Below are 27,502 nucleotides of genomic sequence, written 5' to 3'. Positions count from 1 at the left end.
AGAACGGCGAGACGGAGGGAGAGGCCCCGGTGTGAATGTCGTCGGTGGAAGATCGTCCCCTCTGCACGCTGCAGGCCCTCTCGAACATACCGGGTTCACGTCTTTAATTAAAAAAACAATTTATTAGTTAAGATTTCTAATCGGAACTCGAGAGACTAGGTTGGCACTGGCTGTTCCAAACAAGAGCTACTGCCAACATATTATCCCGCAACACACACACACACACACTAGCTTTCTAGGCTGTGTTAGCGAGAATGGTGATGGCATTTGAGCTGGAGCACTCGAATTATATTTGCCCATAAGTATTTATAGAAACATGAAGAACGAGCAGAGAGGACATTAAAGTATCTTTGTTTCCAGCGCAGGTATTTGTGCGCAGACCGAAGCCACCGGGCTTACTACCCGTGAGAGCGAGGCGTTATTATCATCTTGGGCAGAAGACCAGGTTTTGAACTTGGGGCTTTTATCGGTGCCGGCTCGGTGCTGTCACATGGAGTGAGGAACAGCGCCCACCTGGCGAGCTCCAGGGTCACCGTACCCCGATCTTCTGCGGGAGTGTCCGCTTTAATGACCATCTTGACGGATAAAACTAAATTCTGAACAACGTTGACCTGAAATGGCGCGAAGAATTGCGGCTGACAGCGGAACGCCAGCGGCTGTTAAGGCCAGGCCGAAAGGCAGCGTTAAATTAACAGCAACATGATTCCAGCGCTGGTGAGTAGTTTGAGGGATGAGGGTGATCGCGCCACCGACACCGCTGACAGATTGACCAGGGCACGTGGCGTTCCAGGTATCTCCAAGCAGCTCGTTAGCATTTTGCTGCGTGTGTGTGTGTGTCTGTGCACGCGTGTGTGTATATGTGCACGCGTGTGTGTATATGTGCACGCGTGTGTGTGTATATGTGCACGCGTGTGTGTGTATATGTGCACGCGTGTGTGCTCCCAAGCACACACGCGTGCTACGAACACTCACGGCCAACACGACTGACAATTATCTGAACCTGTCTTGGACCTCCCCTAGGTCGACTCGGCCTCAAATGAGGATCTGGTGCGGTGTGTAAACATCGCCACTGGGGAGACAAAGGTGGCCGGGCGTAGTGATGACCACCCACCCCCTCCGTGTACCGTGTCGGCCTTCATTTTAGGTGCTCGCTCACAGCACTTGCCCCAACAGTTTTTTAAGGCTATACGGGGGATCTTTGTCTTTGTGCTCGTGGCAGTCGAGGGAGGGCCTCGCATACAGAGGAAGAGGGAACTGTGGCCAAAAAACGAGCGCTTCGGGGTAAACCAATTTACTGCTGCAATGCGCACGGGCCAATGGGCACGGATTTAAATTAGAAATATTTTCCCCTTCTACTTTGTGCACTGGGACAATGTTTGTGACTGCCCAGCTTCCCGGCGGAAAGGGGGGAGGGGGAGAGAAACAGGGGGAGCCAGAGGGAGAGGAGATAACGACTGGGCTCGAAGGCCTTGACGACGGGAATCAATCCACTCGCCACCCCATTCACGCTGCCACGTGCCAGAGGCGCGCAATTAGAAACGCGGGCATTAAGAGACAAGGGCGAGACCTCTCCACCCATTACACACACTCTTGCCTTGGGACACGAGCAGAGATCCGTGTGGCGGGCACGCTGATAGCAAAGACATCAAGTAGATGGAGTCGAATTATCACGTAAATGGGCCGTGTAGAAACTGAACCCACAACAACCGTAACCTCAAAAACCCTTTACACTATCTCGTGTAAAACTGCCATATCCAGACAGCGTATACCCAAACGCGATAATTTGAACGGACATGCAAATCGCAAATCCATTGCTGTTATCCCCAGAAGCTATGCAGTGTGTCCAGCTGTGGGTTTTACACTTACACAGCCCCATGTGACTATTGAGTACAACCAAGTGTAAATAATCTTTTTAAAAATTGCCAGCATGAGCAATTATTCTGCTTTTTTTTTAAAATACTAAAACAAAAGCATAGGAACTATCAAACAAGCCCCCAACATAACTGGGTTTTTTTTTCAAAGACATTTAAATTACCACGATAATCTCAATGAATAATAATATTGTCATTGGTGCCATGTTATGATCTGGAACTCGCACGGCGAGCAAGGCACCACCGCCATGTGTGAGATGAGTCCCGGTGTAAACGTGAGATCACAGAACGAGTTGTGAAGAGTCTCGGACCGATTCTCCTCCTTAGGAGGCCTCTGTAGGCATTTGCATAGCCATCAGAAATGTGCGCAATGCGAAATGTGCAATTGTAGCAATTTTTTATGCCGACTCACGATTCTTCAGTGGGTCGTAAATTCGACTAAACTCAATGAAAAAATGGGGCACACTGTATTTGTGGCAATAAAAAAAAATCATAGGCCAAGTTAAAGGCGGCGATATTTATTACCCAGTCCCGTGTGTTTAGACAAGAAACTGCTTCATACTTTACAGGGTTGTTATCAGCAAGTCCTGACCCTCACATACCCCTAAAACACCAAATTCGCGAATTGTTACGGAGGAAAAAAAGCCAGCGATGAACAGCGATGGCAGCGGTGCACAGCATAGATGATGCTGGGCATCAATATTGTGGAGACAGTAAGTGTATAAAATTTCTGTATAAAAAGTGTATAAAGTGTAATAACTTACGTCCGAATGTATTTTGTTTATACCGTTTAAGAACGGCGCAGCAGCTGCAAGCACTGCTCAGGAGAAAATTTGGTTGTGCGCGCGCCGTGTGCAATAAAATAGCACGTGCACACACGCGCACACGCACACGCGCACACACACACGCGCGTGCGGTAGTGTAGCGATTAGCGTGCCGCGCTGCAAACCCGGCGACCCGAGTTCCGATTCCCGCTCACGGCCAATACCGGTGACGATTATCTGAACAGGGTATGGGCGTCCGATAGATCGACTCAGCCTCAAATGAGGATCTGGTGCAGTGTGTAAACGTCGCCACTAGGGAGACAAAGGCGGCCGGGCGTGGCGTTGGCCACCCACCCCCCCTCGTGAGCCCTGCTGGTCTTCATAGGTGCTCGCTAACAGCACTTGCCCAAACAGTATGTTAAGGTTATACAGGGGATCTTTGTCTTTGTAGCGGTTAGTGTGCTGCGCTATGAACTCGGCGACCAGAGTTCAATTCCCGCTCACGGCCAACACCGGTGACAATTATCTGAACCGGTCCGGTCATGTGCCTCCCCTAGGTCAACTCAGCCTCAAACGAGTACCTGGTGTGGTGCACAAAACATCACCACTGGGGAGACAAAGGCGGCCGGGCGCGGCTTTGGCCACCCACCTCCCTCGTGAGCCGTGCCGGCCTTCATTAGGTGCTCGCTAACAGCACTTGCCCCAACAGTCTGTTAAGGCTATAGGGGGAATCTTTGTCTTTGAGGCTGAGGTGGGGGGGGCGGGAGAGCGTCACAGCAGTGCAGGATGCTCCCTTGACAGGCCGCTCGCCCGCTTGTTTTGCCTGTGATGTGCTTTACCATCGCCGTGGCTCTCACCTCGCACGGCTAAGCTTCCCTGCGCACACTGGCAGCCTTTCCCCTCCGGAACGAATTCTGCGCACATACAAAAAGCGAGCGAAAAATGGGACATTTTTTTTGGCGGAGGGAGATAAACACGATTTAAAATTCCACTGAAATTTCAAATGATGAATGGAACATTTAAAAAAAAAAATAGTTTTAAGTCGTAACTAAAAGGCGATTTTAATACATTAGGGGCCGTCCATAAATGACGTCACGCGATTTTTGACGATTTTTGACTCCCCCCCCCCTCGTCACACGGCGTCACAAAAAGTCAGACCTCCCCCACTCAAATATGACGTCACAAAGCTCTGCCCCCCCCCCCCCAAAAAAAAAACATGCTTCAAATCGCTTTAAACTATTGTCATTGTAGTGCGTATTTAATGTGGTGCTGCACTTTCATGTTGGAGAAAACATTTATTAAAAAGTATATTTAATTAAATAGAACGTGTTGTCTATATTTATTTAAAGTTGCGAATTTTGATGTGACGTCACATTTCTCAAACCCCGCCCCCCCACCTTCCTCACACATCGTCACAAATGTCTGACCCCACCCCCAAGGTGCGTGACGTCATTTATGGACGGCCCCTTATGCGCCTCGAAATGCGGTGGCCATGGAAACCGTGGCAACAAGTGAGCAGTTGGCATTGTGCAAAGTGCCCATTTGAGCGGCCTTTTGAAACTGGACTCTGAACCCTGCCCTTTGACTCCACCTCGTTTGACCCCACCCACAGAATTGAATTTTGATAAACGTCACTTAATGCACACACACCACACACATATTCTTGGTTCTTTCGGTAAAGTCACGTAGAAGGGAAATAATAAAAATAAAACATTAAAAATTGACATGTTTTATTTTTCTTCAATAAAACATTAAACATAAAGATGTTTAATTTGTATTGTTTTATATTTAGATTATTTTATTATTTCCCTTCTACGTGACTTTACCGAAAGAACCAAGAATATGAATCCCTGCAGTCACGAAAGCTTTAAATCGAAATTACACCACACACACTCAGCGGTTTAATGCAAACGGCGAACGTGCAAAGTCTGTTGTGTTCTGAGCGCACAGTTGACGCGAGATGCGTCTGCTGCACACACCGCGCGCTCGTTGAACCGGATCGGTGTCCCAACGTCGGCCCACGTGAACCCAGCAGGAGGCGATGGTTCAGTGCCGTCTGACACGGCCATTAGCCTCCTTGGAATCGAGTGTCTCCATCCTCCCGGCCTGGGGCCGTGAACCCGGGGGGGGGGGGGCGGATTTTTCACGGTGTCGCTCATTAGGGGCCGTCCATAAATGACGTCACGCGATTTTGGACGATTTTTGACCCCCCCCCCCTACCTCGTCACACGGCGTTACAAAAAGTCAGACCCCCCCCCCCTCAAATATGACGTCACAAAGCTCTGCACCCCTCCCCCCAAAACCATATTTCCATTTTGAAATAAAAAATGCTTCAAATCGCTTTAAACTATTGTCATTGTAGTAACAATAGTTAATGTGGCGCTGCACTCAGATGTTGTAGGAGTGTTGTTATAACAATTAGTGTTGTTATAACAATTCTATATTTATTTAAAGTTGCGCATTTTGACGTGACGTCACATTTCTCAAACCCCCCCACCCCCCGCCTCGTCACACATCGTCACAAAAATCTGACCCCCCCCCCCCCCCAGGTGCGTGACGTCATTTATGGACGGCCCATTACCAACGTCTTAGGGGAGCTTCACCGAACCGCCGAGCCAGCGCCAGTGATCCCACGTTGCGTGTACGTGCGACACGACGAAGGATTCTATTCTGCAAAAAAAATTAAAAAATTGTTCTTCAAATAAATCAGAAATAGTGTACGGTGAAAACGAAATACGTATATTTTCCAGTATTTCAACGGTCTCCCTTAAGTGGATTAGACTGGCTCTAATTGTTGATTATGGCAGAGGCACAGAGTGAGCCCACTTACTCCCTCGCAGATCAACGACCGCGCTGGGTGAGCTGTACCCCTTTGTGGGACGCTGGGCACGTGCCGGCGGTGGCGCTGCCGCCGACGGGAGAGCCAAGAAACAACGCAACCTCTCTGTGCGTGTGGCAGCAGCGGGCACAGCTGCAACATCGCAGCTTGGTACAGAATTTGCTTTTAAATAATGGGGGTGGCCAGCTTGCGCCAAGGATCTGACACCGTGTCAGAGCACTCACCCGATACCAGGTGAGATCCTAGATTTTGAGTCCAGGCAGCTGTTTTTCTCAAGCGCAGTGATTCAAATTGTACCAGCCCCGGTCACCAAAGAACCCCAACAAAAGCCCCATCGTATTGAATTGAATTTTTCACTTAATTCAGCTCGATCCCACTCTGAAAATCAAACAACTTGACTTTGATCCACGTGTTATGAACACTTTTTACAGGGCATGGAGGGGGGGGGTGCCCCTACTGCATGGCGAAAGACGCTTGTTGCAGTGACGTCATAAGTGGTTTTGTGACGTCATCTTCCAGGGTAATTTTCTCTTGACACGAGGAGGTGCACCGCTCTCTCTCTCTCTCGCTGCCAGAGTTCCAAATGGAAAGTTGTCTCATGACATAAACGCAAACAGGGAAATGTTTGTGTACCGAGGCGAGATACAAAAAAAACTGTCGTACACTTAATATAAGCAGCAGAAAATGGCAAAGCTACTCAAGTAAACTATTTTTTATTTTACCAGGTAAGGCCCACTGAGCCATATAGCTCTTATTCAGAAGCGACCTGGCCACAAATGATAGCCCAATAAAGTGACTTATCATGCAGAAATGTATAGCAGCCAAATACTCAAAATGTACAAATGGGACCTTTTTTGCCAGTATCATAGTTGTCTTTCCGACAGACCTGTTCTTCACCCGAGGACGGCTGCTTGCGTTGTGGCCGAAACGTCGTGAGAATTGTATTTTATTATGTTTTATTTTTATTATTTTATTATTTCCCTTCTACGTGACTTTACCGAAAGAACCAAGAAGAAGAATAACAATAGGTTTTACCAATTCTGGAATAAAACAGGTGTGTTAAGATGTTCAAACACCAAATAGAAACCTTTCGCAAGGAATCATGTCGGCATTAACCACACGTACTTGCGATGAACATGCAAACAAAACATGCTCCGATAATATATGCATTGTCCTTGAAACGGATTGGCCTACATCAGAGACAACCTTCTTTAAGGGCCAAGTCTCACCAGTGTCAGACCAGAAAACAACAGAGGCAACGCGACCCAAGCATTCAAAAGGAACACCCCTCTTGAAAATAAGCATATTTAACTCATCCGAGGAAGGGCTGTAATTCAGGAGTGTATAGACACATCCCTTGGTTAATACACTGTTGAGTGAAGGCCTCTCTGTGTCACAAGCCATGGGGAGTTGTTTGAACATACTTTCACCATTCTGGTCAGTGCAGTTGATGAAGTTGGGGGTGGGGGGGGGACCCAGGACCAATTCGGATATCACTCGCCATTGATGTGAGCTGTGTCTGGTAGGTTGGCGATGGTTTAGTTTCATTTGTGTTGGGGTGATCTGTTTAACTCTTGGACTTTTGCACTCCTATTGTGTTTTTGTATTGTTTGTTGTTGTGACGTTCTTACCCGCCCCGACTGGACATCTGTGAAGAAAGAGCTTCATAGCTCATCGGATTCCTCCGGTACAAATACATATTCTGATTCTGAATCGACGTGACCAGATTCAGTGCAGTGGGTAAACCACGGTACCACCACTCTACCACCACTCTACCACCACTCTACCACCACTCTACCACCACTCTACCACCACTCTACCACCACTCTACCACCACTCTACCACCACTCTACCACCACTCTACCACCACTCTACCACCACTCTACCACCACTCTACCACCACTCTACCACCACTCTACCACCACTCTACCACCACTCTACCACCACTCTACCACCACCACCGTTATCTTGACCATCGTTTCTTATCCACAACAACAACGCCACCGCACTCTCTTCTTATCTTGTTTAACCTCGCCAAGGTGACCCCGAGACTTATCCAATGTTCTTGAGTAGACGACATCTCCTCTACATCAGTCTGCCACCCCCCTCCCCCCCTTGTCTGCTGTGCTGACTAATCCCTGACCTGCGAGACCGCACTCTTAAGCATTACGCATTCCAGGAGGCACCACCGACACTATTTATAGTCCATCCAACTAAGTGGGTGTCCTGCTCTGATCTATCACGTGGCTATTTGGTCCAAAAATGCCACCGTCCCGTTTGCTCTGAAGATCCCACGGCAAAGCGGGATGGGACACCTCAGAGCGACGTCCGGCGATTTGCCCTCCGAATCCCAACTAATTTCCCCGAGTCTCTACACTCCCGCCGCCTGAGACCGACGGACAGGAGCAATAAATTGCGGGCCCTTAACCTAACCCACGTAGACATTTTACTTTTTCCAGATATTGAATTATCCATTAAATGTGGCCAATAAGCCTAGCGCGCGCTCGTTTAGCTCATGCGTCGCCGTTATTTGCGGCTTCAATCCGAAATATCGAAATGTCAACTTTCACCCCAGCTCCCCCCCCCTCCCCACACGCGATCACCATTCCTCTCAAGCGAGCGCAGTGCTCGGACGACCTTTATTTTATTTATTTCATTTCCTCCCCCTCGTGCATTTTTGCAGGGCGGAAATCTCTCCCACATCCAACGCAGACACTTCCATCTCGCGCGCTCCCTCGCGCTCCCTCCGCTGCTCAGGAGCAGGCTTCCAAAACCTTCCTTTCATCTTCTGCCCATCCCTGACCGTCTTCTTCGCTCTGAAGAGTCTTCAAATGCACAGCTCTGTGCTTCATCTCCATTCTCTGCCCCATGGCCTCTTACCCACCCCCCCACCTCCCATAAAATTAAACCTCTATTTTTCCCCCACTGGGCTCCCATGATGCAGATGTCATACACTTTGTACAGATTCTTCATGCACTGCGGCATTTAGATGCTGCACAAAGCCACGCTGTATTGCACTGCGTGCATGTCGTACACGTGCCACCACTTGCCAAGGCCGCAGAAGATAAATCCTGGGGGAAAGAGTGGGGGAACCAGGCGGAGCGTGACAACAACAATCAGGCCGAGGAACAAGATAACTTAGGGTGCTCAAGAGGATGGGCCTTGGTGCCGTCCGTGTTGGAGGCTAACCGCCGATGACCCCAGGGGGCCCAGAGTTCATGAACCCGGCCGGACTACTGTGATGTAGTCGTGGGAAAGGCACCACGGGGTTCCCTTTCCACTATGTCCACTGCATCAGCTTGAAGTCTCAGATAAGGCACGTTTGGTGCGAATGCAATTGCATAGCGTAGTGGCTTGGAGTCCACGTCAAACATCAACTGTGTTGGGGAATCGGCCAGTTGTTCCGCGAACACCCGCAATTCCTAGAATTCCACCAAGCCAAATTTAATGAGGCAAATCCTGTCAGTACAGTTATGGGGTAGCGATGGGGAGGCGGGGAACCGAGTACATGGAATTTCACAAACTTCCGTCCAAGTCCAAACACCACTTGTTTTACATCAAACTTCCAGCCTGAATGAATTAATGGAAGTATTATTGTCTGCGCTCGTTTATAATTTAACATCCGAGGCTGTTTAGAGGTCTATGCCCTTAAAATTTTCCGTCAAAATAACTGCCAAAACTGAATATAGTTCGGCTCTGGGGAGCGCAAGCCTCCGCGATGGCAAAACAATGTCCACGCCGCCGGGTGCGCGCGTTTCTCACCGCGGCAATTACCACCGAAGCCGCATGAGATCCCCCACCAAGCCCATCAGCGCCCTCGCCCAGGGGATAGCTGGGATCCACGCAAGACGAGCACACGTGCGCGCGCGGCCGTGGCTTACAGAGGCGTTTGCAAGCGTACACATTTTTAAAATAAGGCCACTCAAAAAAACTTCCACTAAACGAAATCGGGATGAGGGCTCTTAAAAATACATTCACGGTTGCATCTTCAGTTAAAAGCCGTCGTCATTTACAACGCCCTTTAAAAACATCAAGGTCGGTAATACCGTAGAACCTGTTTTAATCTTGTTGTGGTGTTTACCTAATTATCTTCAGTTTATTTTCGTCCGAAATTTCCCCATGGGCAATTGACAAAAATCAAATTCGCTGAGAGAGAGAGAACGCCTTGCTTAGGCGGTGCGAAGCCTCTCCCAACTTCAATTGTTGCCACCACGAATAAAATATATATATAATCTAAGCGCCCCCCCCACCACTGCACGACACAGACCGGACTTCTTCGTGACTCGATACACCCCGCGCCGAACGTTGGATCGGCACGAAAGCTAAAGTACGCAACTCACACGGGCAAAACGTCGGCGACTACAAGCACGTTCGTCGCCTACAACATGAATCGTTGCGCTCAACTCTGAACCGAAGGCGATCTCGGCGACGTGGAGGAGAGATGCTCCGTCCGCTGCCAAGTCCTCGACTTCGCAGCGCGTAAAACGACCGCCGCACAGCCGTGCGTGTCGAGCATCAGGTTGCGAAAGGTTTCTCACGGAACGGTCCACCCCCCCCGCTCGCCCGCGCGTGTGGTCACAAGTGCTGGGCCCAGTGTCCCAACAGTGGCAGCGACGAGCCCCTGAAGGACAAGCCCAGCATCAGGGCCAGAGGTCGCAACCGGGTACCCGATACCCGTACCCCTACACGATACCCGGCTACCCGTACCCGGCCAGATATGGGTACGGGTACCCGTTTGCGACCCTGTTGCGGCCGGGTACGGGTACGGGTAGGCCGTGAGTCACTGGTGAGTCACCGTTTGTCACTCATTTCGGGTAGGGTACGGTTACGGGTAGGGAACGGGTACCCGTACCCGGCCAGGTACGGGTACGGGTAACCATTTGCGACCCTGGTGCGGCCGGGTACCGGTAAGGAATCAACACCCGTTTGCGACCTCTGATCAGGGCTTGAACCCAGGCCCCTGGGAGGTGCTGGCTCGGCACCCTAGTCCAGAAGCCAGCTTCAAGGAGACACATTCCATTAGTGCCCATTTAGAGCACCTCCCTTCTAGCATAGTTCATTGTGCCCTGGCTTCTAAAGTATCTGATATTTAACTTTTTTTATTTATTACATACCTTATTTTGACATCAGCTATCCTCTAGCCACTGTTGGATGAAGGCATTTCCTTTAAATATAAAATATGCGACCCAAAAAGAGTGACCAACGTGGAAGTTCAGAAAAAGGTTGCACATAAAAGACCTGATGATGATGCAGGCAGGCGGCGGTGAGAGGGAAACCGGCACTATTTGGACACATTTAGGATGGACAACAACAGGAACATTAAAAGTGTTGTCGTCGTTCAGGAAAATGGAAGGAACCGGAAAGAGAGGAAGACCGAACCGAGAATGGCTTAATGACGACATCAGGGGCCGTCCATAAATTACTTCACGCGATTTTGGACGAATTTTGACCCCCCCCTCCCTCGTCACACAGCGTCATAAAGCTCTGCCCCCGCCCCCCAAAACCATATTTCCATTTTGAAAATAAAACATGCTTCAAATCGCTTTAAACAATTGTCACTGTAGTGCGTATTTAATCTGGCACTGCACTCTGATGTTGTAGGAGTGTTGTTATAACAATTCTATATTTATTTAAAGTTGCGCATTTTGATGTGACATCACATTTCTCAAACTCCCCCCCCCCCTCGTCACACATTGTTACAAATGTCTGACCGCCCCCCCCCCAGGTGCGTGACGTCATTTATGGAGGGCCCCTCATCAGATTGGTGCCAAAAAGATGTGGCACCGCTTGAGCACATTGGCAAAAGACAGAGGAAAGTAGAAACAAATGACGAAATGTGGAGTGGACACCTAACAGCATATCTGCCCATGGCTCATGATGATGATAATAAATACGAGACCGCATTTACATAGCGATTATTGTACCGTCAAGAAATGTTTAGGTGGCCAAAACCCCATTTAAATGAGGCCATGACACCACAAAGCACAACGGTCTAATTAAATTAGCGGCCGCCAATGGCTCAGCGTTCAGCAGACCGTGTTCCCTTCTGGGGCTCCCTAGAGAAGCAATGGGGGGGGGGGGGGGGCCTTGTGTGCTGCGCCACAAAACACGGCGACCCGAGTTCGATTCCCGTTCAAGGCCAACGCCAGTGACGATTATATCTGAACCGGTCCCGGGCCTCTCCTAGATCAACTCGGCCTCAAATCGGGTACCTGATGCGGTGTGTAAACGTCGGCACTGGGGAGACAAAGGGCGTGGTGCTGGTCACCCACCCCCTTCGTGTGCAGTGCCGGCCTTCGTAGGTGCTCGCGAACAGCACTTGCCGCAAAAGTCTGTTAAGGCTATACGGGGGGGATCATTGTCTTTGCGCGTGTGCAATGGGGCTTGTGTGATCGGGCTTGTGCGTGCGCTATGGGGGCTTCTGAGTGTGCGAAGGGGCTTGGACGCCGATAGCTATGTCGAGATGTTAACTACCTCACCTCATATACAGGAGGTCGTGGGTTCGATACAGACCACTGACGCCTGTATATTTGGAGTTTGCTAATCTCTCTCCACGTGGTCACGTGGATTTTTTCCTCTGGTACCTCCGGTTTTTCCCCCCACACTTAGAAACGTGCATTTAGATTATTGAGCTGCTATAAATATCCACGTGATAAAGCCACTTCGTTGAGCTACAATTTGTGGCCAGGTTGCTTCTGAAAACTAATTATACCGCTCAGTGGGCCTTTACCTGGTAAAATAAAAAAAACATTTTGGGATGTGTTGACATTTCTTATACTTTGCACTCATATCGTGTTTTTGTATTGTTTTTATTCTTTGGGTCCTTGGGTAAAGTCACGTAGATAGGTTCAAAGAAAATAACAAAAAACTACGACGTTTCGATCGCAATAAAAGCGATTCAAAGCTCAATCAAATTGTTATTTTCTTTGAACATATCTAAGACCCAAAGAATATGAATTCCTGCAGTCACGAAAGCTTGAAGTCAAGGTTTGTATTGTTTGTTGTCGTCACTTTCTGACCCCGTGCCCCTACTACTGGACATCTGTGAAAAAAAGAGATTCAAAGCTCAATCAAATTCCTGCGGTAGAAATACAGATTCTGATTCCGAGTATCTTTAAGCAATGGGCCCTATCGCTAGGCAGCCATGCCTGACCCCGCCAGCACACGTGCCGATTTCGATTCCTCTCCTTTAAGTGTGCTGTCCGAAGACAGGCGTGGGGGGCACAATGCTCTCCCAGTGCTTTTTAAATTTTATCCATGGGAATAGTAAAGCCGACAGTTGCATCTGGGTCATTTCTCAGCCTCTCGGCCAGCAATCACAAGAACATCCGCCGCACCCCGCGTCCCTGTCCGTGCCGAGGATGCACACCCACTGGGGTCGTGCCTCACCACCGTTAAGGGAGATAAATGGCAGGAGAGAAAGTGGGTGGCTGCCACCTCCCTACCACACCCCCCCCCCCCTCCGTTTCCATGATCACGAGAAGCAGGCTCTACCAAACCGGGAATGGTCCAGTTCCCAGCCCGGGAAAACACAACCAGAATCAGATTGTTTATTTAAATTGGCGGGAATCCGATGAGCTATATATATATAAAAATATCATATGTCCAGTACCGGGGGGGGGGGGGGGGGCACGTGGTCAGAAAGTTACAACAATAAGCTATACATAAAAAACACACGATATGAGGTGCCAGGTATAAGAAAGGTTAGTACCACCAGAGAGAGTACCACCAGAGAGAGGGCAGACCCATGTGCACTCCTCACCCCATGACCACCTCCCCCTCCGCCTTCCACTTTGCACTCTGCAGCCTGGTGGCAGGGATCAAGGAATTCGATGTCAAAAAGTTAGCAGTCAGTAAAGTTCGTACACCACGCGTATTCTGGAACAAGCAGACTAGTCCAGTCGGTAACTCCACTTAGGGCGGCCACAGTGGCGGGATGTTAACTGCCTCGCCTGGTATACAGGAGGACGTGGGTTCGATCCAGACCCTGACGCCCGCTGTATATTTGTATTCTTGGTTCTTTCGGTAAAGTCACGTAGCAGAGAATTTGTATTGTTTTATATTTATTTTATTTTATTATTTCCCTTCTACGTGACTTTACCGAAAGAACCAAGAATATGAATCCCTGCAGTCACGAAAGCTTTAAATCAAAATGGATAAATGGATAAAGGGATGTTTGTCTTTTGGGTTGAGCTCATTTAAAAAGACTTGCCCCCCCCCCATACCACCCGCCCCCCCTACGCAAGACTCAGCACCTGGTCTCGGGAGTGCACGGGAGACCTTTCGCCAGCGAGCGAGCGAACGAGCGCCGCTCCCACCTCGCTGCACAGAGGGGATTTGAGCCATGGGTCCCACCGCCTTCCACGTCTGTGACGCACACGACGCACACGCCTGTGACGCAAGCAGGCAAATACCGCCCCCCCCCCGCCCCCTCTGCTGCATTATGCACCGCGTGCTCATAACAAAGGGGGGGGGAGTGGGGTGGCATTGTTGTCTGGGCCGCCGCCGCCACCACTACGGAGAGCAGCACGGACAGCCTGGAATAGCGCCCTCCACGGACGAGAAATACACGGCCCGTTTAACCAGCCTTATTACACTCCAGAGCCCGGGGCCACTTGCAGGACGCGGCGCATTTGGCAAGAGAATTTTATTGAAAAAAAAAGAAGCCGGTTTTGATAAATCGAACGCAATGCGCACGTTCAAGGCCGGCTACGCACCAGACGAACGCGTTCCATTTCCGAACCGCAGGGGGTTTTTGATTGGCGTCCCACCGTGGTTTGAAGTTCGTTAAGGAAAATTACATTGGGGGGCCCCCCTTTTTCTGACAGGACACGCGAGCGATGAGCATGCGCGCGTGCAGAGCCTGACAAGAGTGCACGAGCGAGGCACGGGAGGAATTTGCGGAACGAGGCTCTGTGCTGTATGCAACAGGCCGCAAGGTAGTGGGGTGGGGTGGGTGTAATCGCGGTGCAAGTGGGGAGCTAACCGAGCTATTAACCGGGCAAAAAAACTTGAGTTTGCTTTCCCAGCCAGGGCCAACATCAATGGCAAGTGATATCCCAACTGGTCTTGGGCTCCCCCTCTCTTTCCCCTCGCTAACCCGCATTGACGAAACGCGGTGAAGTATGGTCAAACATCCCCAATGGCGAAAAATGTGTGTGAACACTTTCATCTTCGAGCAATGGTTGGTTTGACGTTCGTGTATCAAAGAGACGACGCTCAATTGCCCCGTCTTCTATTTGACGCTCTTGAATTTGTAGTTTTTTCTCGCCAGGAGCCACTCATGAGGCTTCTTCATCAATTCCAATGTTGGGTTTCACACCCCCCCACCCCCTTCAGGGATATTTCTGGGTCTATTCTTGACAACAGTTATACCGCTGTAGCATCTACGATGGCTTTTCCTAAAAGTTTGGAGCTTGATTACGGCCTAGAGCAGGGGTCTGCAACCTTTAAGACATAAAGAGCCACTTGGACCCGTTTCCGAAGGAAAAAATAAACTGGGAGCCGCAAAACCATTGCAACATTTAAAACAAATGTAACACTGCATATATTGTTTCTTACCTTATTGCTATATACAGGATCGTGCAGTCAGCTGTCAATCTGAATAAAAAAAGGACTTTTTCACTTAACAATGTAAAATATATTTTTGCAAATTAATAGCTAAATTACCTGGTTAATGGGATTTTTGCTCCTGAACCTCAGTGCACAGTGTCTGCACATCAGGGCTGTAAGACGTCACCTTCATTTTCACACAGGCTTGCAAGCTGTCATCTGTGAGGCGTGATCGATGTTTGTTTTTAATATAGTTCATGTTGGAGAAGACCTGCTCACATACATATGTGGAGCCGAAGATCGACAGGACTCCAAATGCATACTTTTTCATGTTTATATAAGTGTTGGGGATGGCATTCCATGTTTCGAATACAAGTTTGTCCTGTTTGGGAAGGTTTTCAATATCACTCCATTTATGATTCTGAGCCAGAATGGCCTTCTGACGGGCAACATCCTCAAGAGTAGCGGTCAAGCATTTGAACTTGGACACCCATATATCTTTGTCGGCTATATCGGCCAGTTCCATCTCAAGATCAGGTTGACTTACACCTGCAAATGCAGTCATATTCAATAGGGATGGATCGATCGCCAGGGGAGTGACAGGGAAGGATAATGTCGTTTTTTCCTCTCTGAACTCACAGAATCGTTTCCCAAACGAACTTTGCATTGTGGTGATTGCAGACTTGAAATATTCCAAATTTATCGTATCATGACTTTGTTTGAACTCTCTCAAAGAGGGAAAGTGAGACAGTGTACCTCTCTGTAAATCTTTGACAAACACTGTCAACTTGCGCTCGAATGCCAAAACCTCCTCCAGCATGTGCAGGGCTGTGCCTCCTTTCCCCTGAAGGGTTGTATTTAGCGTGTTTAGATGTGCTGTCATGTCTACCATAAAATGTAATTTTTCCAGCCACTCTGGCTGTTCCAGCTCAGCAAAGGTGAGCTCTTTGCTGCCCAGGAAGGTTTTTACTTCTTCCAAACATGTGACAAAGCAACGGCAACGTTATTGCCTGTCACCGGGCGGGCAGTGTGGAGCGGAGCGGCGACCTGTCAGCAGCGGCAACGCCAGAGCAGGTGTCACAGTGCGCCTCCTCCCCTCGCTAGCATCCGCCCCGGAGCCGCGGTCAAGGTTCAAAAGAGCCGCATGCGGCTCCGGAGCCGCAGGTTGCCGACCCCTGGCCTAGAGCAATGTGGAAGGAGATTATGATTGCATGCGCACGCGTGCGTGTACAGGGGATTAGGTAACAAGAGACAAACCCCATTGAAATGGACTACAATGGACACCAGAAGCAGCCCAATTAGAGCACCAATTTTTCTTACCCTGGCTGAAGAAAAATTTCCATTGTGGATTTTGGGGTGGGATGCAAACACATTTACCAACACCAATACCCGCCACTCGCCACTAAGCGATCGTGACGTCACCACGGCGCCTGTGCCAGGCCAGGTGCACTTTTGGAGGCTATCACGTGAAGTGTCGAAGGCTCGCTGACGGAAGGTCACGGGACAGACCCAGGCGGTGCCGTGGGTTGGCCGACCGAGGTGACTGGCAGATGCACACCAGCTGTACCCCCCTTCCCCCCCACAACTGGGCCGACACACTTGGGCAGGCTCTCACACACACACAGGATCACCCGTCGCCCGCCGTGCAGCAGACAGAATGAGACTGCGCCTGACAGCATCGGCAGGGCGAGCGCAAAAAAAAAACTGTACAAGCCAGTTGAGTGGGCCCGCCAGCATCCTGACCACCAGGCTGTCCAGCCACTCAACATCGTGATCACTCGTACATTTTAGCATTTGGCGAGAGAGCTCCTCATGACAGTTGAACGCGCTTGAGCTACCGGTGGAAATTACACATTCCTATGGCCGGTCCTCCTATAAAGACAACCACCGCTTGTCGTCTTCTCGCAAAGTGCCGCTCGTTTTTTTTGGGAGCAGCTCCACGGGGGAGATGGTACGACCTGGACCCCTTACCGGTATTTGAACTCCGCAACCTTTCAACTGCGAGTGGAGTGTTCTAACCGCACTGCTGCCTGGCCGCATTGAACGGAACACGACCACCGAATTTACCGTCCCGTCACAACAAAACCCACACGTGACCTTGCCGGCCCCAACCGAGTGTGCAACACACCTTCAATATAAACACCGGCGATCAGGTCATCGGGGTCCCCAGAAAATCGTTCCACCGAGGATAGGGATGGCCATGTTCTGGCTTCATGTGCAAGATGCACGCCAATTTCCCCGCCGACTGCTTTTGGAGGTCACCAGAGCTCCCGGCAGTCCTAGTGACGGAGGCAGAGATGGTGGCCGAGGCCCGTCAAGCGTGCGGAGTGTGCGCGTGCGTGCGCACCTTGACACTTTGCCCTCGGATATATATTTTTTTCTGCTTCGACGGGGACGAGGCAGCTCTCCGCAATTGTCGTTGTTTTCTGTCGGCGCGAATAACTGCATGGAATTGAGACGCGCGCTACCAGGGAGCAGTACGCACGGGTGGACGCGTGCCCGCACCAAAGATGACGTGTGGCCATGCTGATGTCCGTCAAGTAAAAGATTCGCGCGCCCCTAACCGCCAACTCATCACGATGCCTTGTGCTCCCCCCCCCCCCATCACTGGCCTGCACCTCTGATTGGCACGGTTGGCTATATAGGGTGCGAAAGAAGTTCAACATTTTTCGATTTAAAGCTTTCGTGACTGCAGGGATTCATCTTCTTGGTTTTTTCGGTACAGTCACGTAGAAGGGAAATAATAAAATAAAATAATGAAAATAAAACATAATAAAATACAATTCTCACGATGGTTCAACATTCACATATACTTGCGGTACCTCCTGAAGAAGTACCGCAATGGATTATTGAATCCATCCGAGCAGTTCTTTCAGTGCTACCCCCCACCCCCCCGCAACTCTCCCCCTTGTGTGTGTGGGATGTCTCCACACATTTTGGTTTTCTACCACATGGCCAACACTTAAATGAATTGCCCAATCGTTCGAATGCAAGACCCTCGTGAAATTAAGTCCCCGAGACTTGGTGAAGCTTTCTTCTCATCATCAACAGCACAATTATCAGCCTTCACCATCACCACCTCTGATCTAAATCGTCCAACACAGTAGCATTTGGCTACTCTGAATTTCCACACAATAAGCCACATAGGTGAGCCATCATTTGTGGCCAGGTTGCTTCTGAAGAAGAGCCATATAGCTCAGTGAGCCTTACATGGTATTTTTTTTAGTTTACTGAATGAGTCATTGATTTACACAGGAAAACATCAAGACTCTTTTTCCAGCAGGGTCTTGCACTGGGAAGTTTGGCCGATTCCATCGGGTGACGTTTTGCGTTTGGGAGAAAACTCAAATACCTGGAGAAAACCCATGCATAGGCAAGGAACAATACTCAACACGTCCACACGCAGAGGTTAACAACCCATGTGCGTGTCCTGCTATCTCCCGGCCACAATCGCAGACCCTACACAGAACCAAGACAAAAAAGACTGAGGCCGCAAGCCTGGCAGGTGACTAATCACTGAAACGAACCTAAACAACTCCAGCATCAGTCAGAGACATCTCGATACGTGCCGTGAGAGCGCGAGAAGGCTCTACTGCAAGGCCGACGTGCAGCAAATGTCGGGTGAAAAAATGAAATGAAGCTCAAATTCTGCGCGGAACAATCAGTGGGGAAAAGAAAGAAAAAGAGAAAAAAACAGCGCAGAGCATGCGCAAGAAACGTAACACTGCTCAGCATCACCCAGCCACGTTCAATTGACGCTGCGAGGGGCGGACAGAAATCCCGGGGGCTCGCGCCTCTGCGTCCGCGTGCACGCCGGCTTAACGGGCCCCCGAGCGTGGCGGGGGGGGGTCACATTATTCATGCGCGGCGAGGGTTCAACTCCATTTACACCAGAATGCACAGAGTTCCCCCCCTTGTGCCGTGACACACGACTAAACGTCCTTTTCGATTCGCGGCGAAGCGTTCCTCGTCAATCCACCATTGGGCGAAGGCTTCCCCCCCCCAACCCCCCCCCCCCCCCCGTGCCGTGTCAGCCGTAGAGGACGACTGGCTCGAACGTCGCCACACTGAGGGAAGACCGATGAAACGCTTCGCGACTTCTTGGCTCACCACCCACGGACATTGGGGGTGCCGCCCTGTAGAAGCAGAGGGTTTGATTTGACGTGAAAATGTAAGTGTGTGTACGTCGCGGTGAACGCAGAGGCCACCACCAGTGGCTGGGGGCTGGGGGGGGTGGTTCCCCACCATTCCTTACTGGATTATGTCACGACTAAAAAAACCTGCCAGGGTGCCTGAAGAAAATCGACATATATTATACACACACACACGAGCAATAAAAACTGAAAATCTGCCGTACAGAAAAGAGCCGAGACCTACTTGCTGTACTGCGTCACAACAACGGCACACTTGTCGCCTTTCTACCACGCAATCCTTTCACCCCCCCCCCCCAAGGCAAGGCCATGCTCCGCTGTTCGAGTGCGAAACGGAATAACTCGACGAACAATGCGAGTAAATGCGACAGCGAACAAACAGCATTCCAGTTGGGCAAGTGCAGCCCTCGAAGCGTACGCAGCGATATTAAAGATTGTAATGTTTTGTAAGCATGCCTGCAGTGTGGCGAGGGTCATTAAGGGAAGACGGACTCGATCTACTTCACAGGGAAATCAATGCTTCTCTCCACCTACATTACTCAAGCACTGCGTGTCCTCCAGCTCCTCGGGATCGACACATCCACACGCACGCAATAGGGGCCATTCGCCACCTAACTGGCGGTGACATCACCATAGCGCGCTCGTGCCAAGCTAGGTGCAACTTGAGGCCACGTGAAGTGTCGCGGGCTCGTTCGCTGGCAGGTCACGGAACAGACCCAGGTGTTATGGGTTCACCGGCTGAGATGACTGGTAGACACACACACCAAAACAAAGATCCCCCGAGTAGCCTTAAACAGACTGTTGGGGCAAGTACTGTTGGAACGGTACAGGAGGGGGTGAGTGGCCGGCACCACGCCCGACCACCTTTGTCTCCCCAGTAGTGATGCTTACACACTGCACCAGGTACTCATTTGAGGCTGAATCGACTGTGGGGAGGCCCAGGACCGGTTCAAATAATCCCCACTGATGTCGGCTGTGAGCGGGAATCTAACTGGGGACGCCGGGTTCATAGTGCAGCGTGCTAACCTCAACATTACCGCTTCCTACAACACACACACACATGCACCACCACACACAAACACACACACACGCACACAGGCACACCACTACCCACACACACCACCATGTCCACATGCAAGGACACACACCCACACACAAACACATCAATTCACTCACGCAAAAACACACATGCGCACAGACACATACATGCGAGCGCGCACTGCTGCCTGTAAGTGGTCACGGGGCATTAACCGAGAGCTTAATAACACTTGTACATTACTTGCAGGGCAGCTGTGAGACCTGGGGGTCAGCGGGTTCCTTTAGCTCGGTAGTGATAGTTCGACTCCCCCGCGCTCTCGTGCTGGAAATATCCGCGAGGCATTTAAAAGCGCGTGTCATGGAAAGTGGGATCCTCAAGCAGCCCAAGCCGACGTTAAGCAAAAGAACAGTCTGTCACGTGCTTGCGTCACAGCGAAAAACGCCAAATTTAAACATGTGCAACAATTGAAGGAAATCAAACGACAACAAGACTCACAAGGACCCGCTGCATTAATTTTCCCCTCTGGGAGTGGGGGGGGGGTCCCCATCTGCGACTCAAACGAGCGCTCACCTCTTTCCCACGCTGCAGGTAAAAGCGGCGCAGATGTTTTTGCTGTGGCGTCGGAATTTGCTTTGACAATAATCACTGCCTCTCCCAGGCGTCTCTCCCGCCGTGCGAAAGAGACGTGCCTCTTTGGCCCTTACGCCTCCTCATCATAAGTGTAAATTATTTGCTGTACGGTCCCTTCTCCTATAACACGGCCGCCGTTGCGTTCCTGAAGCACAGCACGTTATGGACAAATCACGTTAGAATATATAATATGGGGTAAAGCACAGTCCGCGATAACACGTGAGATGCGTACGCAGGCTGAGCAAAGACTGAGGCACGTGGGTAGCATCTGGAAGCATCCAGCAGCATCCCGCCTCGTGAGAAACTATGCCGACGTAGTTCTGTTCGCTCAAATCGCGGTATATCCAATTCGCATCCGCGTTATAAAAATGTCTTCCCTAATACATGCATAGCGTTATATCCAATTCGCGTTACGAAAACACGCAGCATCACAGGACAGAGTGTATTCACAACTTTAATCTAAATGGTCATCCTAGGAATCAATAGTGCCGGGTTTTTTGTTTGTTATGGGACTTAAATAACACAAACGCGGGAATGTGCAGAAATATGAAACGTAGGGAGAATGGCAGAAGGGTGCCCTGTCGTGAGTAACAATCGATTCCTCCAAGTGCCAAGTGCCATTCGCCAACCCACCAAGTGAATCGACACGTTTCCAGGGCCCACGAACAATGCAGCAATAACATAACATAAAAATTGGTGGGGGGGGGGGTCATACTTTGCCAAACGAAATCACAGTCATTTGCCATTTGCCAACCCTATGATACATCACGCTTTGTGAATCGGAATTTACGTGTCCAAAACAAGAGCGTGGAGAGTTCACTCGCTGTGCCCGAATGGGCTTTTTACACATCCTTCGAGCTGTGGATCTCCATGGAGGTGTTGTGTAGCACCATCGTTCCAGCGTTGGGCCTACGCCTTCCTCTCACAATAACAAAAAAATATACAAAAGCACGCGAACGGTTTTAAATCACCGACTTGCGAGGCAGTCGGCGCATATTTGGAGCGTGCCACTCTCCCGCTGCCCGGGAGTAGACGTTACACTGGCAGTTTCCGCACATCATTTAATTAAAACGCCTTGCGGACAAATACTGCGCCGTGAATAGTCTCCCGAGGCTTGTGATAGGAGAATGTTGTCCAGGAGCAGCTCCGGCACAATATTCTCATGCGAAAGGCATATGGCCATTACTGGTAATCATGCGCACCCATGCCCTAATGCGATGGTAAATCCACATCACACGGGCACACTGCATTAATTCTCGCACACACACACACACATCTACACTGCACTACGGACACATAAATCACACACACACACACATCTCTACTGGACGAACACAACATCAACCACCGTTGAACAGCAAGTGGTCGTGACGTCAACTCGGCGCTTGTGCCAGGCTAAGTACACCTTGAGGCCACGTGAAGTGCCAAAAGCTAATGGACTACAAAGATAACCCCTTCATAGCCGGAGTAGACTTTTGGGGCAAACGCTGTGAGCGAGCACCGAAGAAAACCCGCACGGTACACGCGGGGGAGGGGGACCAGCACCACGTCCGACCGCCTTTGTCTCCCCAATCACGATGTTTGGGTTTGTAAGCCCATGGGCTTGTAATTGCCAACACACCGTTCCATTATTGGTGCATGCACTCATCTTCCGTCCAAGCAAGATTATCTGCTGGGCTATGTAGTGATAGAACAGCAAACGTAAGCCTACGCCCTTGGCACCAGGACCTACTGTGAAGAGCTGGTGAGGATATGGGAACGGTCACGGTAGCCCATGATCGTGAGCCACTCTCTAGTACCATCAACACTAAATTGCAGCGCCACCACAATTTGCCACCCTTAAGGGGGAAAAATGGTGATCCGATCTACGACCCACGGAAAAAGGTCTGCAGATTTTGCTGACCAACTCTGTTTTATAGGGGGGGGGAGGGGTTGGGGTGTGGGGAACCCCTCGGCCATAACAACACCGGATAGGTGGGCCAGTGTTCTTCGTTGCAAGGCCTGTGGGCCACTGGCAGCCGCTGGTGGCCTTTAATGTGGGCCCCGACAATACACAAACGTGAAAACACCCCCCCCCCCCCGCTCGCCCCCCCACACCATCAACGCGCTTTCAAACCCCAAATGGCTTGAAATTGTGTGGCGGCCCTCACACCGATGAGGTCTTAGTGGCGAAAGTAGTAAAGAACACTGGCGTAAGGTCACCAAGGGATGCTTGACCCTGCGACAGGAAGTAGATGACCCCCCTTCCACCATTGTGAGTGGCTGGCTGTTTGCCATCTGCCGAGGAGCTGCAAAAAGGTGATCCAGAGCCCGAGAACTCTACGTGTGTACTGTGCGTCGAACCTCTTTCGCCACCGTACGTAGCCAACCGTGCTGATCGGGAGCAAAGGGCAGGACGGCGATGCACTCCAAAACGAATCGCCGAGGCGAAGAAGCGCTTTGCGTGCGAGGCAGTCTCATCTCTTCATTGGCTACCACATACCTGTCAACCCCTTATCAGTGCCTACCTTATTACAGACTAGTACAGACCATATTGGTCACCCCGTGCCCTTATAAATCTCAACGTTCATCCTACAAATTCCCATCACAAGGGAGAAACACAAACAAATTTGACAATCACCACTAGTATACTCAGCCACACACCCTCATGCCTGTCAACCCCTTATCAATGCTTACCTTTATACAGACCAGTACAGAGCTTATTGGTCACCCCGTGCCCTTATAAATCTCAACGTTCATTCTACAAAGTCCCATCACAAGGGAGAAACACAAACAAAAACTTTTTTTTTTGCCCAAATTGAAAAGACTCTACGGCGTATGGACCCGAAACTCAATTATCCTGTACTAGACAGACATCATAAAGATATGATTTCTGTCTGCTTATATGTCTGTCTATAGTTTTCTGGTTAGATTTTTGTTGCTATTTCTTTTATACCTGATGATGATTGCTTGTGTTGCAATCGAAACGTCGTAGTATGCTATTATTTAATTTATTATTTTATCTTTATACGTGACTTTACCGAAAGAACCAAAGAATAATTCCTGTAGTCACGAAAGCTCCAATATTAAGGTATGGTACCAGTCAAATTCCGAGTGGATTTTGAGATACTGCTATTCACCTATATGGCTTTAAAAAGGGCTCACCACCCCACGTTACTTGCAGGAACGAATACATTTTCACATTCCATCAAGGTCCTTAAGATCTTGTGATCTCCAACTGCTCAGCACTCCCCAGGTCTGTAGGTTGCGCTTTTTCGGTGATCGGGCTTTTTGTTAGTGTGGCAGCCAAGCTATGGAACGCCTTGCCACTTGAAATCAGGGCAATCGGAGTCGGTCGATATATTTAAGTCTGCTTTGAAAATTCATCTCTTTAAAGTGGCCTTCCCTTCTTTAGCTTGGTCGGTTGCCCCTGGTTCTGTTTTTGTTTCATACTGCTAATGCATTGCACATTTGGGAATCCGAGGATGGAATGCGCAACTATACATCTGAATTATTGTTATTATTTTTATGCGACAGAATTTCTCGGGGCATCTTCTGCGGGATTGGAAGGGCAGCCTGCCCTGGTGGATGCCCCGTTTTTTTCTCCCCCTCTAAAGAGAGGGGCAGGGGGGAGAATGCAATCGATTGTAATACCATCATTGTGAAACCGAAAAGTCTTGGCGAGGATTGTTCAACATCGTCTTGCCAGGAACGATGAAGAAGCAGCCTTGACAGCTTCCACCCCCTCCAATGTGGTTTCGGGGTGATGAGATCCTGCACAGACACCAAGTATTCTACGTCTGGCCTGCTACAGCAGTGTAGAGAATTTTCCACGGTGCACTGAAGCATACACGCAGATATTATAATGTATACACACCGAATACACACACACATAGAGAGGCATTGACAATGACACACACAACATGCGCACACGTACACGTTACATGCACACACACACAGACAAACATCCCCCGTGTAGCCCTAACAGACTGTTTGGGGCAAGTGCTGTTAGCGAGTAGCACCTATGAAGGCCGGCACGGCGCACGAGGGTGTGGGGGGGGGACCAGCACCACGCCCGGCCGCCTTTGTCTCCCCAGTGGCGATGTTCAGATAATCGTCACCTGGTGTCACCGTAATAAAACAGACGCACGCGCAGCACAGCGCTGAATATAAACTCACAATGCGTCACATCACGGCAAGAATGTGCACACACCATATACACACAGTGCAGTGTGTACACGCCATATACACACAGTGCAGTGTGTACACGCCATATACACACAGTGCAGTGTGTACACACCATATACACACAGTGCAGTGTGTACACACCATATACACACAGTGCAGTGTGTACACACCACATACACACGCAGTGCGTACACACCATATACACACACAGTGTGTACACACCATATACACACGCAGTGCGTACACACCATATACACACGCAGTGCGTACACACCATATACACACCATATACACACAGTGCAATGCACCACGTGTAGTGTACACACATACAATGTATACGACACACAGAGTCGTATGTGCAGTATACATTACAAGTACACGCAGCGTAAAGTGCACGCATTGCATTCGCAACACACAACACACACTTGTTACAGCACAGTACCGGCTATTTGTGTAGTGTACACACAACCAAGCGTATAGAGAGGACTACCATTGTTGTTGTTGTTGTGCACGCAGCGTGTGTGGGTGTGCATTGTGTGGGTGACACGTGCACGCCGTGTACTGTAAGTACAGTCATTCAGTGGCGCGGACACATGCCACGTGTGTCACTCCACATACAGATGGCACACACGTGTGTTACACCACACACACGTGTTACGCGTCACACACGTGTTACACCACACACACACACGTGTCACACCACACACACGTGTGCTACACCAGAAAAAAGACAAAGATCCTCCGTATAGCCTTGACAGACTGTAGGGGGCAAGTGCTGTTAGCGAGCAGCACCTATGAATGCTACACCACACGCACACCAACACAAGTATCCACCAACACACACAACTACAGTGCTGAGAGCCCCTTTACTCACAACTACGGCGTTAGTACACAGCCTGTGTGTAGCCTTAGTGTGGTGTGTTAGTGTGTGTACATCGTGTAGTGTGTGTAGTGTTAGTGTGTGTACAGTGTAGAGTGTTAGTACATTGTGTAGTGTGTTAGTACAGTGTGTAGAGTGTTAGTACATTGTGTAGTGTTAGTGTGTGTACAGTGTGTAGAGTGTTAGTACACCGTGTAGTGTTAGAATATTGTATAGTGTGTGTAGTGTTAGTACAACGTGTTAGTACATGTGTATAGTGTGTTGTTGGTGTGTGTGTTGTTATTGGTGTGGTGTTAGTGTGTGTGTTAGTGGTGTGGCCTCAAGGTGCACATGGCCTGGCACAAGCGTCGTGGTGACGTCACCGCCACTTAGTGGCGAATGGCGGTTGTTGTTGTGTGTGTTATGTTTGTGGCGTGTGTGTGTTGTTGGTGGTGGTGTGTGTTGTTGTTGGTGTGTGTGTGTTGGTGGTGTGTGTGTTGGTGGAGTGTGTTGTTGTTGTGTGTGTTGTTGGTGTGTGTGTTGTTGGAGTGTGTTGTTGTTGTGTGTGTTGTTGTTGTGTGTGTTGTTGGTGTGTCTGTGTTGTTGTTGGTGTGTGTTGTTGGTGTGTCTGTGTTGTTGGCGCGTGTGTTGTTGTTGGTGGTGTCTGTGTTGTTGTTGTTGGTGTGTATGTTGTTGGTGTGTCTGTGTTGTTGGCGCGTGTGTTGTTGTTGGTGGTGTGTGTTGTTGTGGTGTGTGTTGTTGTGGTGTGTGTTGTTGTGGTGTGTGTTGTTGTGGTGTGTGTTGTTGGTGGTGTGTGTTGTTGGTGGTGTCTGCGTTGTTGTTGTTGGTGTGTGTTGTTGTTGGTGGTGTGTGTTGTTGTGGTCTGTGTTGTTGGTGGTGGTGTGTGTCTGTGTTGTTGGTGGTGGTGTGTGTATGTTGTTGTTGGTGGTGTGTGTGTAGTTGTTGGTGTGTTTAACACACGCGGCAAGGCACGGGGGTAGCTGTCGAGGCGAGGAGACTTACCAGACGCTGCCGTGGCAGAGCGGACGAGGATGTTCGCTCGCTGTTCCGTTGAGCACGACGGGGAAAAAATTCTGGGTGACGGCCCGCAGACGCCGCACATTTATACTCTCACACACAGACACACAGACACACACCGGCACAGACACACAGACACACACCGGCACAGACACACAGACACACACCGGCACGCACCGGCACACGCACACACGTGCGCGGAGAACAACGCAGACGATCCAGGGAGATGGTGGGGGGCTGGGCTGTACAAGCCCCGCCCCCTCGTTGCCCCTCCCCTCCCCCTCGTCCCCACAGCCCCCCCCGTCCCCTCGTCCCCCCCCCCTCGTCCCCTCGCCCCCTCGCCCCCCCAGTCTCGCCCCCCCTCGTCCCACCCCCTCTCCCCCTCGTCCCCTCCCCCTCGCCCCCCCGTCTCGCCCCCTCGCCCCCCCCTCTCCCTCTCGTCCCCCCACCTCCTCGCCCCCCCTCGCCCCCCCCTCGTCCCCCCCCCTCGTCCCCTCCCCCTCGTCCCCCCGTCTCGCCCCCCTCGCCCCCCCCTCGTCCCCCCCCTCTCCCCCTCGTCCCCCCACCTCCTCGCCCCCCCTCGCCCCCCCTC

The 27,502-nt window shown here is 50.3% G+C and overlaps 1 protein-coding gene across 3 annotated transcripts in view; it reads right to left on the bottom strand.

The window, feature by feature from the left end:
- The window catches only part of TPST1 (tyrosylprotein sulfotransferase 1), a 60,886-nt gene extending 33,760 nt beyond the window's left edge, over nucleotides 1–27,126 (bottom strand). For all 3 annotated transcript variants that reach the window (XM_078873769.1, XM_078873772.1, XM_078873771.1), the window contains exon 1: nucleotides 26,896–27,126. The gene's annotated coding sequence lies outside the window, so the exon portion shown is untranslated. The remainder of the gene's footprint in view (nucleotides 1–26,895) is intronic.
- Nucleotides 27,127–27,502: the final 376 nt, after the last annotated feature.

This window comes from Lampetra fluviatilis, chromosome 37, assembly GCF_964198595.1.
Source record: "Lampetra fluviatilis chromosome 37, kcLamFluv1.1, whole genome shotgun sequence".
Lineage (NCBI taxonomy): Eukaryota > Metazoa > Chordata > Hyperoartia > Petromyzontiformes > Petromyzontidae > Lampetra > Lampetra fluviatilis.
This window is presented reverse-complemented; position numbering and strand designations above follow the sequence as displayed.